General features: G+C 47.5%; 1 protein-coding gene and 1 long non-coding RNA gene across 3 annotated transcripts in view; one reads left to right on the plus strand and one right to left on the minus strand.

Moving 5' to 3' along the window:
• Positions 1 to 5,863, minus strand: part of LOC135900655 (transient receptor potential-gamma protein-like) — a 350,477-nt gene extending 344,614 nt beyond the window's left edge. Inside the window, exon 1 of one of the 2 annotated variants that reach the window (XM_070535582.1) lies at positions 4,965 to 5,863. The gene's annotated coding sequence lies outside the window, so the exon portion shown is untranslated. Of the gene's footprint in view, positions 1 to 4,960 lie in introns of both variants that reach the window. The other variant, XM_070535581.1, reaches the window with a different exon arrangement.
• LOC139057411 (uncharacterized) overlaps positions 1 to 16,731 on the plus strand; it is a 111,787-nt gene that overhangs the window by 1,504 nt on the left and 93,552 nt on the right. The window lies entirely within an intron of this gene.

A 16,731-nucleotide genomic window follows, 5' to 3' on the forward strand; every position in this document is an offset into this window, starting at 1 on the left:
CACGATGGGCTGTGCCAACTCCAGTAAAAAGGTTACAAAGACAAAGTAAAAAAATATACATCACTTATTAGGAGCGCATTGTGAGTAGGGCTCACTAATTTTCATGGGCAAACCTAACTTGCACAAAACAGTGTCGCCAGACATGGCTTTCCTGAAAGCCCCCAAGGCGCATATTTAACACAATGCAATGTTTGCCCCACGGCATGCCCAAGATGTTGAGCACGTCCAGATATTGAGCAGGAGCGCGGGAAATACGATACACGCCGGTTCGAATTGTCGTCCGATTAGCACTTAATTGCGTCTAAACTGTCATTATGCCACTCAAGTAAAGTTATTCATAATCGTATAACTACGTACAGACGGTGTCTGATATATCAGCTGGCGCAACATCAATTGATAGTGTTGCACCGGATGTGAATCGAATACTGTCGTCTTTGTACGCCAGCAGATTCAATTTGAGAAATTATAGTTTTCCAAAAGCAAAGACCCGATTCGATAGCGCTAGTAATATATATAACGTATGTATAGGCACAGATGCGCTTGTACGGGGTTGCTGCCTATTAGCCCATCAAGATGCTGACTGGTTGCCTTACCAGGCCAGAAATACTTCGCCACGCCAGCAAGTATTTGTTTTTCTTTATCCCGAGATCCCGATTACACCACTGTATTCCAAAGTTTTTTTTTCTAGATTCAAGACATTTCTAGATTCTAGCCCACCCCAGTGATAGACGAAGTGCCACTCGGACCACTGACGAAGATCGAGAAGGAAGAGACCTGGAATGAAATAACTAGAATAGAATCAATAGGCCCACTATACTGCCTCTATTTGCTAAATGGAACACGAATGCCTGATGATGGTGTGGTAACGCCGCGTAGACAGTGACAGAATAGAAAAAGACACCGGACATGCGATAACTTTCAACATGCTATGTCGGTGCTTCGAAAATGGGTGTAGCTCAGAGAAAATGTGCGTACTATTTCATTTTTTTTAAAGCTAGACTTCATAACTTCGGAGCTATTACTTTTACAATAGTTCGTGGGAAGTGTTGAGATCTTTCCAGTTGAGTACATTTCTTCAATTACAAGGATTAGTGATAACGAGCTTAAGAAAGCACTTTTGAAGGCACACGCAGGGGTTGTCATCGCAGAAACTTCGGCTCAAGGACGTCAATGCGCAAAGCTTTTACTCTGAATCCGGTGGAGAAAATGTGATATCCACACGGCTTAACTGTACACTAAGCTTCTTGTCAGTTTCGCTATATCAGTCTGCGGCGCAATTAGACACGACTGCCTAGCGAAAGCGCGCGTTGAGATCAGCAATTTTCAAAAGAGTATGTCGTGTCATTGACACACCGCATAAATCCACAAAACTCGTGAGTTTCTCAACTATGCTTTCATTGTACATCGATACTCTAGAGGCGTTAATTTTCTGTTACTGTATGCATTTCTTTATTTCTTATAACAATTTAACTTGCGTTGAAATTTCAAGAAAGTAAAGAAAGAACAAGTAGAAGTAAGTTGGCTTCACAATACGCTAAAAGGTTAAACGCCCTCTTACAAAATCTCACATTGCTTACTCTCCGTGACTCTCTGCCCCGAGATATTTAATATTCTGTCACAACCGGCGACATCTTATCGATATTGAAAGCAATAGTTGCAGCTATATATATATATATATATATATATATATATATATATATATATATATATATATATATATATATATATATATATATATATATATATATATATATATATATATATATATATATATATATATATATATATATATATAACAATGTCGTTAATAGCTTCGCGAACTGACCTTTCGTTTGTAAGCATTTCAACGTTCAGACACCTACAGCGTGCTGGAGCAGTGACTATGGCGCTTTGCTGCTGAGCACGCGGCGGCAGGTTCGACCCTCCATCGGGGCGGCTGCATTTCGAAGGGAGCCAAATGGAACAGCGCTCCGGCATTTTGATTCAGACGCACGTTCTAAAACGCCCAGGTGGCCGTCGCATTTAATTTGGTGCCCTCCACTGCGGCGACTCTCGTAACCACAGCGTTTGGTTGTGGGACCTACTGCATACGTACTTTACTATATACGTACTTTTATATATATATATATATATATATATATATATATATATATATATATATATATATATATATATATATATTGCTCGTGCTATACATATAGCTCGTGCCCACGCGCCTCACGCAAGCGCAGGTGGACATATCGAGCGCGTTGAAGAGCGGCGCGAGCACAGACATCTTCAAGACAAAAATCGGTATTCTGTACACGCGGACAATTTTCTTATGTGGCAATGAAGGGAAAGCTACGGAGGCAAAGCGCGCACAAGTGAGAGCGCTTCTGAAAAGAGTCCCGTGTCTTCATCCGCGTTAGTTTCAAGCTGGGGAAGAGAAAACATAAACACCCTATTAACCACAGTTAAATGGGATAAAACGCACCACTGAATGTAAAAGTTCACTTATTTTGCTGCTTTTCCCTTCCGCGTCTGGGCCAACGCGAAGCCATCGCACGGGAAGCTCTGTCGATTCAGCGTCTGTTTCGAGCACCCGAAAGAACTGTGAAACGCTGGCGCACTATACTTGGCGCCGTAACACTTGTGCGGCAGCCACGCGCCCGCGTAGCTTTGCCTTCATTGGCAGAGGAAGTTGCCCGCGGGTATAGCTGCCTCATAAAAATACGAACCGATGTCTATGCTAAGGGTGAAAATAGTGAGCCAAGTGCAAGCCAGCGCTGGCGCGCGTCTCGTAGGTCCAAACTACCGTTACCCACGAGGCGCGCGGCAAACGCAATGCGCGTGAGCGCGAGCTTTCCCGATCCGGCTCGCGTACGTGTAGTTGGCTCTTAAAACCCGTGAATCATCACCAGCGTTAAGGCAGAATGTCTTAGACACGTTCATCCTGGCTTGTTTTTTCGTTTCTTTTTTTTTCTAGTTATTTTTGCTTATGAATTATCGCTTTATTCCCGATGCTGGCCCCACGATTCCTTTGCCGGAAATTTCGAGTTTTCACCTGTAAGATGGAGAATCATGTGGCAAGACTCCATAAGAGCTTTATTATTATTATTATTATTATTATTATTATTATTATTATTATTATTTACAGAAACAATCACTTCTGTGGTTGGCTTCGAGATTCGCACTCAGAATCTTCAGTGCACCGTGTACCTAAATGTTCTTTTTCTTGTGGTGATAGATCACATACAAGAGGAAGCGCGCACTTGTGCCTTTTTCTCTTATTTGGCAACTAATACGTGTTCACCTGGGAATAACCCGCACAGAGGTTAACTGACCACAACGGACCAGCAGAGACAAGAGAGAGGAATACAAGGATAGCAGGGATGTTCAAGAGTCCGGCTGGTTACCGCGCGATGGGGGAAGGGTGCAAGGGAAGAGAGAGAAGGGAGAGAGTGAGAGAGGGGGGTATAGAGACGTGCACGGATAGTACTAGAGTCAAAGCCGCTCGCACAAACCAGACGTTCTTTGAAAGCACAAAAGCGCCTTCACTGCCTTTTGAGCTGATGATCGGTGAGGACAGTGTTATGGTACTGTCTGTTCACTCAGATGACGATCATCTAGTTTCCTGAATGCGAGGGCAGAAATTAAAGGATAGAGCTTAAATAACCAAGAACACAAATCTGTGAAAAACGCGAGTTAGTCAAACAAGATGTCGTTTAGAGCCTGTGGACGGCCTAACTTTTGTTTTCACGAGGCATGATATTCTGTAGCAAAGCAACGTAGTGCCTCAAATTGTGCCTGCGTGTCTCACGCCTCCATTGCCTACAGAGTCAGCGCGGAAATGTTCTATTACTTTAATGCTACAGCTCTGAACGGTTGTTTGAGCTGCGATTTGTCAAGACACGTCGTCGAGAATACACAGTGATTCAAAACTTCATGAATATTAACATGATTAGAAGACTATAGACATTACTTAATTCAGATGATAGAACACTATAACAGTTTTATTTAACTAACACTATAACAACTAACTAACTATAACAGTGTTAGCGTATCTTTTTTTTTACCGTCATGTTTCACGAGTACACTCTAAGAAAAGTTTTCTCAATTTGACGCTTAACAACTGTTTCTAAACAGTGATCGTCATCTACCTCGGGCACATTTTCTTACTTTGACGCCGAGCGCCCGGTACTTCCAGGTCACGAACGGCGTGTGCCTTATCAGCGGGTCATAGTATTCTTGACAGAAAAGTAGTGGGCCCTGAGTTTTCAACAAAGGAAGCGCAAACAAAACAGATTACGATCGTTGTTTGGGAACAAGGTGCGCCCAAATGGCGTGAACATTTTTTTAGACTGTCAGACGAATGCTGTATTTTCCTTTTCTTCTATATGTATAACTTCACTTTTCATGTAACGAAGAAAAAAAAGAAGACTCATATGCGCACGTGTCAGTACACCCAGGATAACATGCAGCAAATACGTGTTGTACGTCCGGAACACGCGCATTTGTGCGAAATTATGCGAGATCTTGGGAAGCCTTGTTCAAAACGTACCCAGTCCTGTGAAATCGTGTGCGAAGAGCTAAAAAGCGACGTGCTTCATCACGCTGTAATATTAAGTAAAAAGGAAAAAGAACTCATTTGCTCCTCTATATTTAGTACTTACAGGTAGCATAAAGCACAACAAATGTTGCACAGAATGTCGCTGGCAGCACAGCCTTGTGATATTTTTCCATCCTGTGAACTCCCGCGAGGAGTGAACTGAGACGATGCCAAAGGATGCAATATTAGCTACACAACCACAGAGAACCTAAAATTGTGTAAGGAGCTCTGAATGCCTGTTCGATGCAGAAACAAGCGTAGAAGGCTTTGATACAAATTGCCGTTTTCTTGTCCCTCACCCAGCAGCAAAGGAAATACTTCAGTGGCAGCAAATAAAGGAACTATCCTCTAATAAAGAAAAACGGGGCTTACCTACCGGCGTTGACGAGGTGCTTTGCAGTTCGTAGCTTGCACGGTCGATGAACTCGCAACAACGTGTTCTAGTCGTTAGCAACACCGATGAGTGGGTCACTAGAAAATCATCTTTTTCCGGCACAAAACAGCGCACCAACGAAGTTGACAAAAAGCAACTGAAAAACTGGAGCTCACAGGAAGGTTGATTTGACTTGGACTTCACCGGTGGCAGGCGTTTCGATTCATGAGTCGGTATCCTTAGTCTTCGCACTTGTAAATAAGAAACTTATCTGTCGAGCAACTGGGAGCGTGTTTTCAGTTTCAGCGGAGGTAACTAGGCGTCACGAAATATATAGTACCTTGATAAGCTCTTGAGATGTGAAAATTGTTAATAAATAGTTCGAAGAAAAAAGAAACGAAGAAAGGGAAGATCCTAAACTTGAAGCAAGTTCCGGGCCCCGACAAATATTCGGGCCCTCTCTACTCTAAGCTTCTTTATCTCGTTGTCGTCAGCACGCACAGACGCCGCGTAGGTTCTTCGAGGTGCACCGTCGCCGCTGCTCGAAGAACGCGGGCATCACAGATCACTGCGGGCGCGAGGGAAGCGGCAGTTTCATCCTAACAGCAGTATCATCCCGAGGTCACATTTCTCTCGGAAGAACGGGGAGCCCCGCGCGCGTCGCGCACGACATGTCAGCACAGGAAACAAATCGACGCCGCAGGATCTCGTCGCCGCATGGCACACCCTCGCGAGAAGAAAGAGCGAGTGTCACAAAACACGCGGAAGAAGCGAGGGCATCGCAGAGAGACACACAACCACGCCACGCAGTCCGACGCTCGAGAGAGCCTAAACTGCGGGCGCCGCCGGCACCACGCGCGTTGCGCTGCGGGCGATCGAGAGTCCCGAGAGCAGCGTCCGGAGGCTGGAACGGCCGGGGCAGGAAAAACGACCGGCACCGGGCGGCGGGATCGGATGCTGATCCCCCTTCGCCCTTTCCCCACGGCCAAGGGTGCGAGGGCAGAGGGAGGGCGCGGCCGCCCGGCCCGGGCATGCGCCTTGCTGCGGCAGTGCGCTGCTGCCACTGCCACTACGCTAAGGGAGGCCACGCGGGAATCGACGCTCGAGACGCGGCCGTGCGCGCACTCGTGGAGCGCGGAGCAGACGACGCGCGAGCGTTGTTAACCCCCCCCCCCCCCCCTTTTTTTTTTTTTTGCGAGGTCTGAGCATTGGGAGTAGGCTATGAATGTCACACGCGTTCTGGGCGATTCTGGGTACCAGTTATAATGTAGCCCACTACGAAGCCCCCTTAGGAGCACGACTAAGAGATTAGCGTTTTGCAAACGAAAAACGCTGCAAATGTGCCCCCGACTGATGGCGCTGGGCGTGCCAGCCGTTCTGTCTCACTACCTCGACGCGTGTGCCTACGGGCCACGTGGGAGAGTGAGTGAGTGAGTGAGTGAGTGAGTGAGTGAGTGAGTGAGTGAGTGAGTGAGTGAGTGAGTGAGTGAGTGAGTGAGTGAGTGAGTGAGTGAGTGAGTGAGTGAGTGAGTGAGTGAGTGAGTGAGTGAGTGAGTGAGTGAGTGAAATAACTTTACTGGAGATTCGGCGAGGACGCGAACTCGTCGCGCACCCGGCTAGTCCCACGTCGGGACCGGCAGGTATATAGCCCACTGACCCGGTCGCGGGCACGCCTGATAGCCAGGATTTGCTTGTTTAGAGCGGGGCTACGCAGAAGCGAGTCCCACTGCTCCTTGCTAAATTTGGGGTATCTCGACTCCGCACTTCCCAGAGGATGTGTGCTAGATTGGAGTTCTGCCCGCAGGACGGGCAGGCATCGCCGCGATATACGTCGGGGTAAACTTCGTGTAGAACGGCCAGACACGCATATGTGCCGGTCTGTAACAGTCTAAGAGAAACGGCTTGTGCCGTATTCAACTTGGGGTGAGGTAGTGGCAAGACCCTTCTAGACATGTAGAAGAATTTTGTAACCTCGTTGTGAGTAGCGGGAGCGTCCCTGTGGCCGTAGGGAGGAGGGGAGTCGGCGCTCCTTACAGAGGAAGCGCGGCTCGGTAAGGTCACGCGCAGCCTCGTGAGCAGACTCATTGAGGTTCGGGGGAGAACCCTCGACCGACCCTACGTGAGTGGGAAGCAAGTGAATCGAATGATGCGTGAGAGCATACGAACTCGAGACGCTAAGAAGACGAGCAGCTTGCTCGTCGACGCAACCCTTCTGAAAAGCCCTAACTGCCGTTTTGTAGTCGCTATAGATCTGGGATCCACGACCGTCTAGCTGAGCGAGGGCGATGGCGGCTTGCTCGGTGGCTTGCGAATGAAGTGCGCTATTGGAAATCTTGCCACGTGGGAGAGCACCAGCGGAGGACGCGACTTGACTAACACGCCGCCACCGATTCGTCGTTTGGTGACCTCACTAAAAAGACGGAATTTCACCACTGATCTCAAAGAAAGCTAAGCCAGGCGGAGCCAGCTCAACATAATTAAAAACCAACCGCAACAACAAATATATAGACACTTTTGATTGACGCCAGCATAATATAGGCTCAGCCAACAGTTGCGATACTATCGCAGCTTCCTCTTCTCCTGGAAGCGCATGCAGGGCGTGTATATCTTGATTGTTTGGTTATGCCGCAGTTCTTTACAGCGCTTAAAAAAAATGGCCGTTTATGAAGTCAGATGACCGCAAGACTGTCTTCCACCATCGAACACGCTGCAGGGCATCGGTCATTAAATATCGCAGCCATATATGCACTACGCGAGTGGCATATGGCGCAGCGGCTGTTTTAATATGCGCAGGTGAGCGCCTTCGTGCTATTATTAATCACGTGAACACATATCAACACCACGTATACTGGGGAAATGGACGCGGGCTAGCAATCCTTTTCTGGAAGGGGCGCAACACCCATCCATTTGAATAAGAAAGAAAAAAAAGGAGAGAAGGGAAGGGAGAAAGAGGGACATGGAAGAGGAAGGCAAACCGTAACACATCACATCGTGTGAAGAGTATAAGCATTACAGGTTAGAGTCGAATCCCGCAGTTGGGAAGAACTGTAGTACACCTTCGTGAGCCTCACATTGAGTTGACGCTTCACCCTTCGGAGACAAATAAATAATTGTACGCTGCTCGAGGAAGATGAAGCCGCCGGAACTTACTCAGCAGCATACAGGGCGAGAACTAAACAGTGCTAAACAAGTCTTTCTTTATTTCATTATTGAGTTGTATTTTTTGAGGTCCTCTTTACGTCCTTTTAGTCTGTCAAAGATTGGTGATTATGTATTCGCACTCTCCGAACCGAAGGGGATGGGGCTACAACAAACCCAACCCGCGTGCATTTATGAATGGTTCGACTGCTGACGAGCCATAAGGTCCACGCCTGCTCGACCGTGGACCAGAGGCATGAGATGGGAGGAGGCGTGAAAACAAACACTCAGTTTGATAAAATAAAATCAGGCCAAAGACATGATGAAGAAAAGAATAAGCAAACTGCAATCAGATGGTGCAAAACTTCGCGGAAGATGTGCGGGGCACGCACAACACAACGCAGTCCACCACGTGGAAATTTACAACACTCGTGCACGTGAATTAAGAAACAATTAGGCGGCACAAAGGAAAAATACACGCGACAATAAACGCGGCACCCACTACACTAACAGAAGTTACAAAAATTAACACGCGATCAACAATTAAACGAAAGATGAAACGCGATTGAAGAAGAAGAGTCCGGCGGAAAGTTCCTAGAGCGGCTTGGAACACGAGGCTCATCTGTGGCGTGCTCGCCGAGATCCCGATCGGAAAAAGCGTCGGGCTGCTGGTCCCTCGCTGCCAAAGGTTTTGACGGACTTGCACCGTCTATTGATCTACCGGCGAAGACTTCGGCCTGGGGTTTTAGCCTGCCGATCACATCTTCAGCTGTCTTCCGGTGCACGACCACGCCGCTTCGTCTTCCAGACCACTCTCCCCGCTCGCCGCGGCACGGCCGCTGGATTAAACGTTTTTCTTTTTTATCCACCGGCCGTGGCCGCGGCTAGCTCGTCCCTCGTCACGCTCTGGCGACCCACGTGACCAACCGGTGTGGCGAGCTTATGAACAATAGAGAGCTTTCCTCCCCACCACCGTGTAAGTGGCGCTGCGGCTGTGGCGGCAATGGCGGCCATGTCGAGATGAACACGGGCACGCACTTTTTGACATAATCACATAATTTGAAATTTGAAGTTCTGAATGTAGGCGAGCTGACGTCTCTACCTTTCACTTAACGCTTTATATCTCTCTCAAAAACGTAGCCGCACGTCAAAAGCATACGCGGCTCTCAGAAGATGACACCGAAGACGATGAAAAAGCCGAGCAATAATTTGAGCACAATAATGCCCCTTGAAGTTTGTCTCTTGCGTTTATTAAAAGTGAACGACCTCTCAAAAGCGGCTTTGCAGCTGCCAAATGCTGAAGGATAAAACCGCGCCGAAGAATGGCGCATTTCGTAAGACGTGTATCTCACCCTCAAAGAAGCACTGTGTCAACAGCGAAGACCGGTGACTCGCAGCGACGACAAAAACCACGCATGGGCTGGAACGGGAACCACTTAACGAGATTGGCCACCGCCGATCCTCAATGGTTTCGATGAAGTTTATCTTGGCCGGTAGACAAATAGACCGCAGTGCAATATATCAGCGGTCAAAGACGTAAGTCAATTAATGGTCGAAGCGCAGACGCGGTGTCTGCAGAACACGTACGATTGGAAAGGCTGTTTTGCTCAATATATACCGCAACCTTTCTTCCTCTCCTCAGTGTTTAATTGGACGCGATATACTCTCTTCGCACGCGTACATGCGTGCACGATGCGCGCAAGCTGTTCTCGCTGCAAATGTATGAACTGACTGACTAAAGTATTTTCTCTTCCATTTTTCAAAGCCACGCAATTCTTGGGTCTCACTGATTTCCTTTCCTTTCAACGCTGCTTTAGCGCATAGCTCATTATTTGGATAGAGAGGTTCAAGTATGTTAGGAAACTGGGCTACTAGTTCTACGGAAACCCGCAAGGTGGAGAGAAGTAATTAATAAAAGGAAAATTAGCCATCCACCGCTATCGTAGCAATTGCTACAATTGCTTGTTTCGAGGAACCCGTACGGGTTGCCTTTGTAGCAATTACTATGATTGGGCGGATGGCTAATTTTCCGTTTAATAATGTTTAGATACTGTGTCTAGAAAGCGCGAGGCGCGTTCTCTGATCTAGCTGGATGCATTAGCGATAACACGTGGTATAAAACCGGCTAGATGTAACCGTGGACGGCTACTTTTACAAATTGTATTGTGTCTTCTCGCCTTCCTGGTCATCTAGTACTTCCGACACCATTTTGTCTGTAAGGAGCGCGCTGTAGACAAGTGCCATGCCCTCTGCACAACGCCGGAGAAGCTCCGCGAACCACATGGAAATACATTGTGCCTATCTCAATGTTCCATCATGTACCGATACCACTCTCGGCTGATTCGAGCCCGCAAGTCGTCGAATAATGCGAGGGCCGTGAATGAAGCCCGTTTCCTATACCGCTATCTGGAGGTGTGCCTAAATAGGCACGTTTTGTCCGAACATTCTGGCTAGGGTCTTCAGGGACGCAAATTCGTTCGACTGAAACTTGTTATGTCTAACTCGGACGCGCGCCCTCGTACCTAGCTTATTAGCCTTAAAATCTGGTTGAAAGGCGCAAAATGCGAGACACAATTCAGAGTACGAAACAAGTGGCACAGGTGAAACAGTGCGCTCTCTGTGATGGGGACTGCACATTATTTCGCCGGCATGCTTGAGACGGCCTAGTGCATGTCTCACGATTAACTTTCGCAACCTCCATCGCATCGACTGACGCGCACTGCTGTCTGAAAACACAAAAGTTCCTGCATTCTACATCCATGAAAAAGCGGTCACAGCCATCCCCCGTAGGCTCAACCGTAACCGTTAGCCTGTGCTTATCTGTAGACTGTCACAGACATTGGACCATTGTGGCCTGTACTTCTGTGTCAAACTATTTGCCAAACGTCTTGCCAATGCGTGTTAAAGGGCGCACATTTCAGTTAGCCAGGATCGAGTTTCTTCATTTTTTTCATGACCGCACAGTTTCTCATACGACATATTAAAGTTAGACAAGTGTGTACTTATGGTACATAATTGACCGTTTGCAGCCCGTAGGCTGGTCGGGCCGTATATTCCTGCAGTTCTGTGCATTTTCTTTCTTGTACGCTTTTCTCCCCTGGACACTGCCGCTGTAGCAGGCGAGCATCATTTGAAAGAACCGGCTGATCGTAGGATCAACCTACCAATGCGGTTTGGTTTACCCTATATACGTGATATGGCGAAGCTCTCTGCAGGGGACACGCCATAAAAAGAGTGGTAGCGAAAAGGAAGCTTAAAAAATATATTTTGCGACATAAGGTATCTTACGAGAAGAAAGGAAACCCAGGGGCCCGGTGTTCGTAAGTTACCGCCACATGAAGCCAACAGACAATGGCAATAAGGAAATATTGGGGGAATTACTTATTTCGTTGAAATATAGAAATTATAAATAAATGAAAATGAAAATAGGCGACAGAACTGCCCGCAGTTGGTATACGAATCCGTATCTTCGCATTACGCGTGCGATGGTCTCACCGATTGCGCAACCCCACGGCGTCGTTTCCGCATCCAATATATTGGGTATTTGTGTATCTGTACTAGAGGTAACTCTTGAAGTGTTAGCCAGCGCCGCCACTCATGACCTTGGCGGCAGGTGTGGAACATCCGTTCTGCCGCAGGACTTATCCGTCCTGTATCTCAACATTAGCTAATAAATAATCACAGCAAATTATCTTAGAGAATGTGTTGCCAGATATACTTATCAAGGGCACGTCGTGTGGCATAAGCGAAAGAATTACCGACGCTCCTGAAATCCGAAGCGGTAAATAATAAATGTTTTGCCACCGAAAGTTTACTGCCACCCAAAAATGCAGAACAACACGAACAGGCCGGTCGAAACCTCAGTTGTCTCGTAGGAACGCGCCTATGAACTTGACACGTTTGGGGAATGGAATAAATACATTTATGAGACATGGAGAACAAAGACAAAAATAAATGACAAGAAATAAAAAAGATGTAATAATAATAATAATAATAATAATAATAATAATAATAATAATAATAATAAATTCATAATAACCAACTGTTCATTGTAGTGCACAGAGACAGCTGCGGAGCCTTCGTACTGGTGCACCTAAAAAGCAGTACGCAAGACATCATGTGCAAAGAAGATATATGTGGTAGACAAAACAACACGAGATGAAGAAATAAATCGGTAAACAGAAAACGAGGAGGCGGGCTCAAAAGCGAGTTCACATCCTTCTCGTAAAGGACGACGCGAGGACACTTCGCCGCGCAGACGCTCTATTGCGCGCTGCCGAAAACTGAGCTCCTGTGGAGCCGCTCCTCCAGCTTACGCTTTGACTGTGCCGTGTGGCATGCCGCGCAGGCCTGTGACTTTCAAAAGTTAAGTAATTACTGATTGACTCGAAACACCGCCATGTCAGGGGCCCGATAAAACGCCCTCTGTCAACGGTTGCCTCTTGAGATGGGCAAGATTATCGATCAACTTATGTCGCTCTTCCATGTATACTGAGGCAATAACACAGCACGTGGTTTAAAGACCCATACACATGCTTTATAGATCCGTGCTCACAACGTTGTGCCTTCGGAACGTCGCATTAAGTACACGTAGCGACGTGTAAGTGTCACTTCCAGCCTAAACTTCGGCAGAACACTGGCACTGGCACTTTTGGTGGCAGCCTAAATGTTACGTTAGTGTTCAATCTTTGATAGCGTCTCCGGTGATTTTACGCACCGTCTCATTGATTTTATGTCGTTCTTTAGTGTGTGACTTGAGGGAAGGAACTTGGGGTGCGATCTTGTACGCGTTCCAAAGTCCAATGGAGGCGGTCCGTTCTTTTGTCACGAAATAGGCGGTCCGTTCTGTAGCGTTCGTACGATAGCAGACGACATGGACTGATTCACAGCAGATATCACGTCACAATTGACGTCATGGCATTCGTCATGGTTCAAATTGACCCATCGTGTGCGGCTCGGTGAAACAGACCGCCTCCGTTCTATTTTGGAACGCGTACAAGACCGCACTCTGGGTGTGCAATCTCGAAAGTACAACCGTAAGCAGCGGCTTTGATTCTTCGAGAGCCTTCCTCACTTCGACATCTGTCACTTCATTACCAGGTAGAGACCATAGTTACCGTTAATACGTTGGAATGTGATATCGTGACCATTCACTTTCGCTAGAGTGTGTAGCTCTGCAGCGTGAAGAGCCAACGTTTTTAAGGACTTTCTTTCATTACACTAATAAATAACTGCAGAGCCACGTTTCTCGTGTCACTGAATATTGTCAATACTTGAAAAGGCTGTCGCAAAATAAGGAGAAATGCCTCTCTCATCGATTGCTTTTATTTCTGTGCATGTTGATGTTGCCTTGTTACGTCGAGGAAACAGTCGAATGACACGACGTTCACGCAAAGACACCGGCGATGCGGACGATGACGCCGAACCGTCTCTACAGGTGTTCACTGAGGAGTCATAGTCTTTAGCTAAATTTTAAGTGTGAGTCGCTTATGGCTCGCGGTAGGTACCTGAATTTTTCTTTTTTTGAAATGCCAAGATTAGAAAACCACATTCGTATTGTGAACATTAACCACGGATGCATATTTGGAAGATCAGTGGGTCAAAGCATGGTGGCTTGAGGGATTCTCGGCGTTTAAAGGCTCTCGAAAGATATGGAGTTCTGGAGTATGATGGAAAGTATAGATAAGGGGCCCTATAACGTAAAACTATTCCAATATGTTTTTATTCCGATCTCCTGGCGTCAAGTTTCCGCAACCGCCGACGCAAGCATCGGGCGGTGACCCTCGGGGATGTTTGAACAGACCAATCAAACGCTCTCCTCGTTTATACGAGGTTACTTTTGTTTGATTTAAAAACGACTAACATTACCTACAGTCAGTGACTTGTCTGATCTCATTGGCTGACAAGAGGCGAGGAGCACGCTCAAGTGGAGAGAGATTCGATGGGGCCGTGCCACTGCTCTGGAAATTGATAACCGGTGGAAGAGGGTAGTGCCGGCGTCTGCGATTGGTCCGCTTTCCCTTACTTGGCTTGAGGTGGCTTGTGGGAAATCGCGGCGGCATGCAACGGAAGGATAAGATTGCAGCTAAGACGGATCCTCAGCAAAGAAGAGTTTGTAGAACGAGGTTGTAAACGTGCCGAAGGTGCTTTAAAACGTTACACGGCCACGCAGAATAGTTTATTGTACGCAAATAAGCCCATGCTCTCCGGCAGGTGCAAGTAGCCAGTGCCTGAGCGATCGGCGGTAGCCATCTTTTATTCCTTTCGGAATGGGGCAGCCTGCGGTTGTTCAGAAAAAAAAATTCAGTTTGGTTCGGTATATTAATGCATATTTAACGCGTACACGTCACTTCAACGCGGTGAGTTCTTGCGGTTTTGTGACGTTGCGTGGCAGACAAGTGAAGTGGGTGCAGCCCGAAAACTTTTGACAAATATCCGATGGTTAATGGCTAAAAGGCGTCGAATGAGAAATAACTAAATTTTTTGTTGGGTCCAATGATGCATAATCATTGTGTATGCGTCATATCAGATGGGGAGCTATCGCTGTTTTCGTGACGTCGCGTGACAGACAGGCGAAGGGGGGGGGGGGGGTTCAAAAATTGTTTTGACCAATCGCAGAGGGCTGAATCCAGAGTTTTGAATAGAAAAGTTTGAAGAAGCTTTACATTATAGCACCCAAGGGGTGGTGTAAGTGACGGGACAGAAGCCTCGGGAACACACGAACGTGTTCAAATTGTAGAAAAACGGGCACAGTGTTGATGCGAGTTTTCTGTAGTGTGCCTTAAGTTGAACTGCAACGTGGAACTGCAACCTAGGCATGTTCTAAGCATCTGTGCCTGCGCAATATCCAACGTGCGCCGCAATATTGGGCTCATAATTCGAATGAGTGGTAGGGTGTACTGGATATATGAGGAAAGGAGCCTGGTACAGCCGGAGTAGAAAAGGCTCAGCGAGGCCCTCTTCATACGGGCCAGAAACCGAAACATTTCAGTAAGTCCAGTGTTTTTTTCTTTAATATTGTGACCTATTTCGACCATGAATTTCTGCGGTAAATAAATGACTGCGCTTGGCTACGATTAGAGATTTTTCTGAAAGCGTCGAGGCTAGATAAGTAATCTCTTACTTTGAAGATAAGCGACCGAATAATGGCTTTGTAGGTTTTTTGTTGCGCTAAACAGTCTAAAATTGGCGCAGTCTTAAATCAAAGTCATTATCAAATATTGTGACGCAGCAGTAATCACGGCTTTTATTCCGCGTGAAAAGGTTAGGCGAACCGACCACGCCCACAACAGCAAGGAGCACACTCGAGAGCCAGCCCCACAAGCGATGATGAAGAAGAACCCCATATGAGCCCCACATGATGATGATCATGTACAGATGACAAAGAATAGCTTATATCTCGCTACACTAATGTCCCCTCGCGCGAGAGCGGCCATCCTGGCCGCAACTCAAAGGGGCGGTGAACGTCTCGTGAAAGGTTTCATACGGGAAACGTGGACAATCTCAGCGGCGCGGCAGCGGCGGTCATTTGGAACAATAACTGGTTCCACGCGATAGTTCACTGGAGAAGTCTGCTCCATGACTTTGTAGGGGCCGATGAACCGAAGCTGAAACTTGTCACACAAGCCAGGAGTACGAACTGGTGTCCGGAGTAGCACTTCCTCGCCAGGGCGGAAGCACACGACGCGATGAGAGGCGTCGTAATGCTGCTTGCGGTCCTGTTGCCGCGCTTCGGTGTTGATGCGGGCGAGCTGGCGACAACGCAGAATGCGGGACACATATTCTTCGCAGGAGGAAGGACATTGATGGACAGTTGGCGCGAAGAAAGGGACGTCAAGACAGGAAGAGGGCGAACGACCATAGACAAGGTAGAATGGCGAGTAACCGGTCGTGCGTTGAACGGCGGTATTATATGCAAAGGTCACGAATGGTAAAATTGCGTCCCAGTTTCTGTGATCCGGGTCAATGTACATGGCTAACATGTCTGACAGCGTGCGATGAAATCGCTCTGTGAGGCCGTTGCTTTGCGGATGGTAACTGGAGGTAGTCTTGTGGGTGGTTCCGGAGGCTCTGAGTACTTCGTCTAGTAGTTGCGAGAGGAATGCTTTTCCACGGTCGCTCAGGAGGACGCGAGGAGCACCGTGACGCAGTATTAAGGATTGAAGTACGAATGCAGCAACTTCAGAGGCTGAGGCAGAACTCACACAAGTTGTTTCGGCGTAGCGTGTCAAGTGATCAACGGCTGTCACAATCCATCGTTTACCGGTGAGAGTCACAGGAAGAGGGCCATATAGGTCAACTCCAACGACCTCAAATGGTTGCGACGGACATGGAACCGGTTGCAGTTGTCCGCTTGGAGCTGATGTAGGGAGCTTTCGACGCTGACATAGAGCGCAGGAAGCGACATACCTCGCTACACTGGCGGACAATCCAGGCCAGTAGAAGCGCCCTTTGATGCGGTAATAGGTTTTCTGGAAACCAAGGTGACCAGCAGACATGTCGTCGTGAGAAGCCCGCAGGGCATGAGCACGTAGAGAGCGTGGCAGAACAGGAACCCAGCGTTGACCGTCAGGATGATAGACATGACGGTATAGGACGCGGTTGTCAATCTTAAATTGCGTCAGCTGCCGAC

This window comes from Dermacentor albipictus, chromosome 3 (assembly GCF_038994185.2).
Source record: "Dermacentor albipictus isolate Rhodes 1998 colony chromosome 3, USDA_Dalb.pri_finalv2, whole genome shotgun sequence".
Classification (NCBI taxonomy): Eukaryota; Metazoa; Arthropoda; class Arachnida; order Ixodida; family Ixodidae; genus Dermacentor; species Dermacentor albipictus.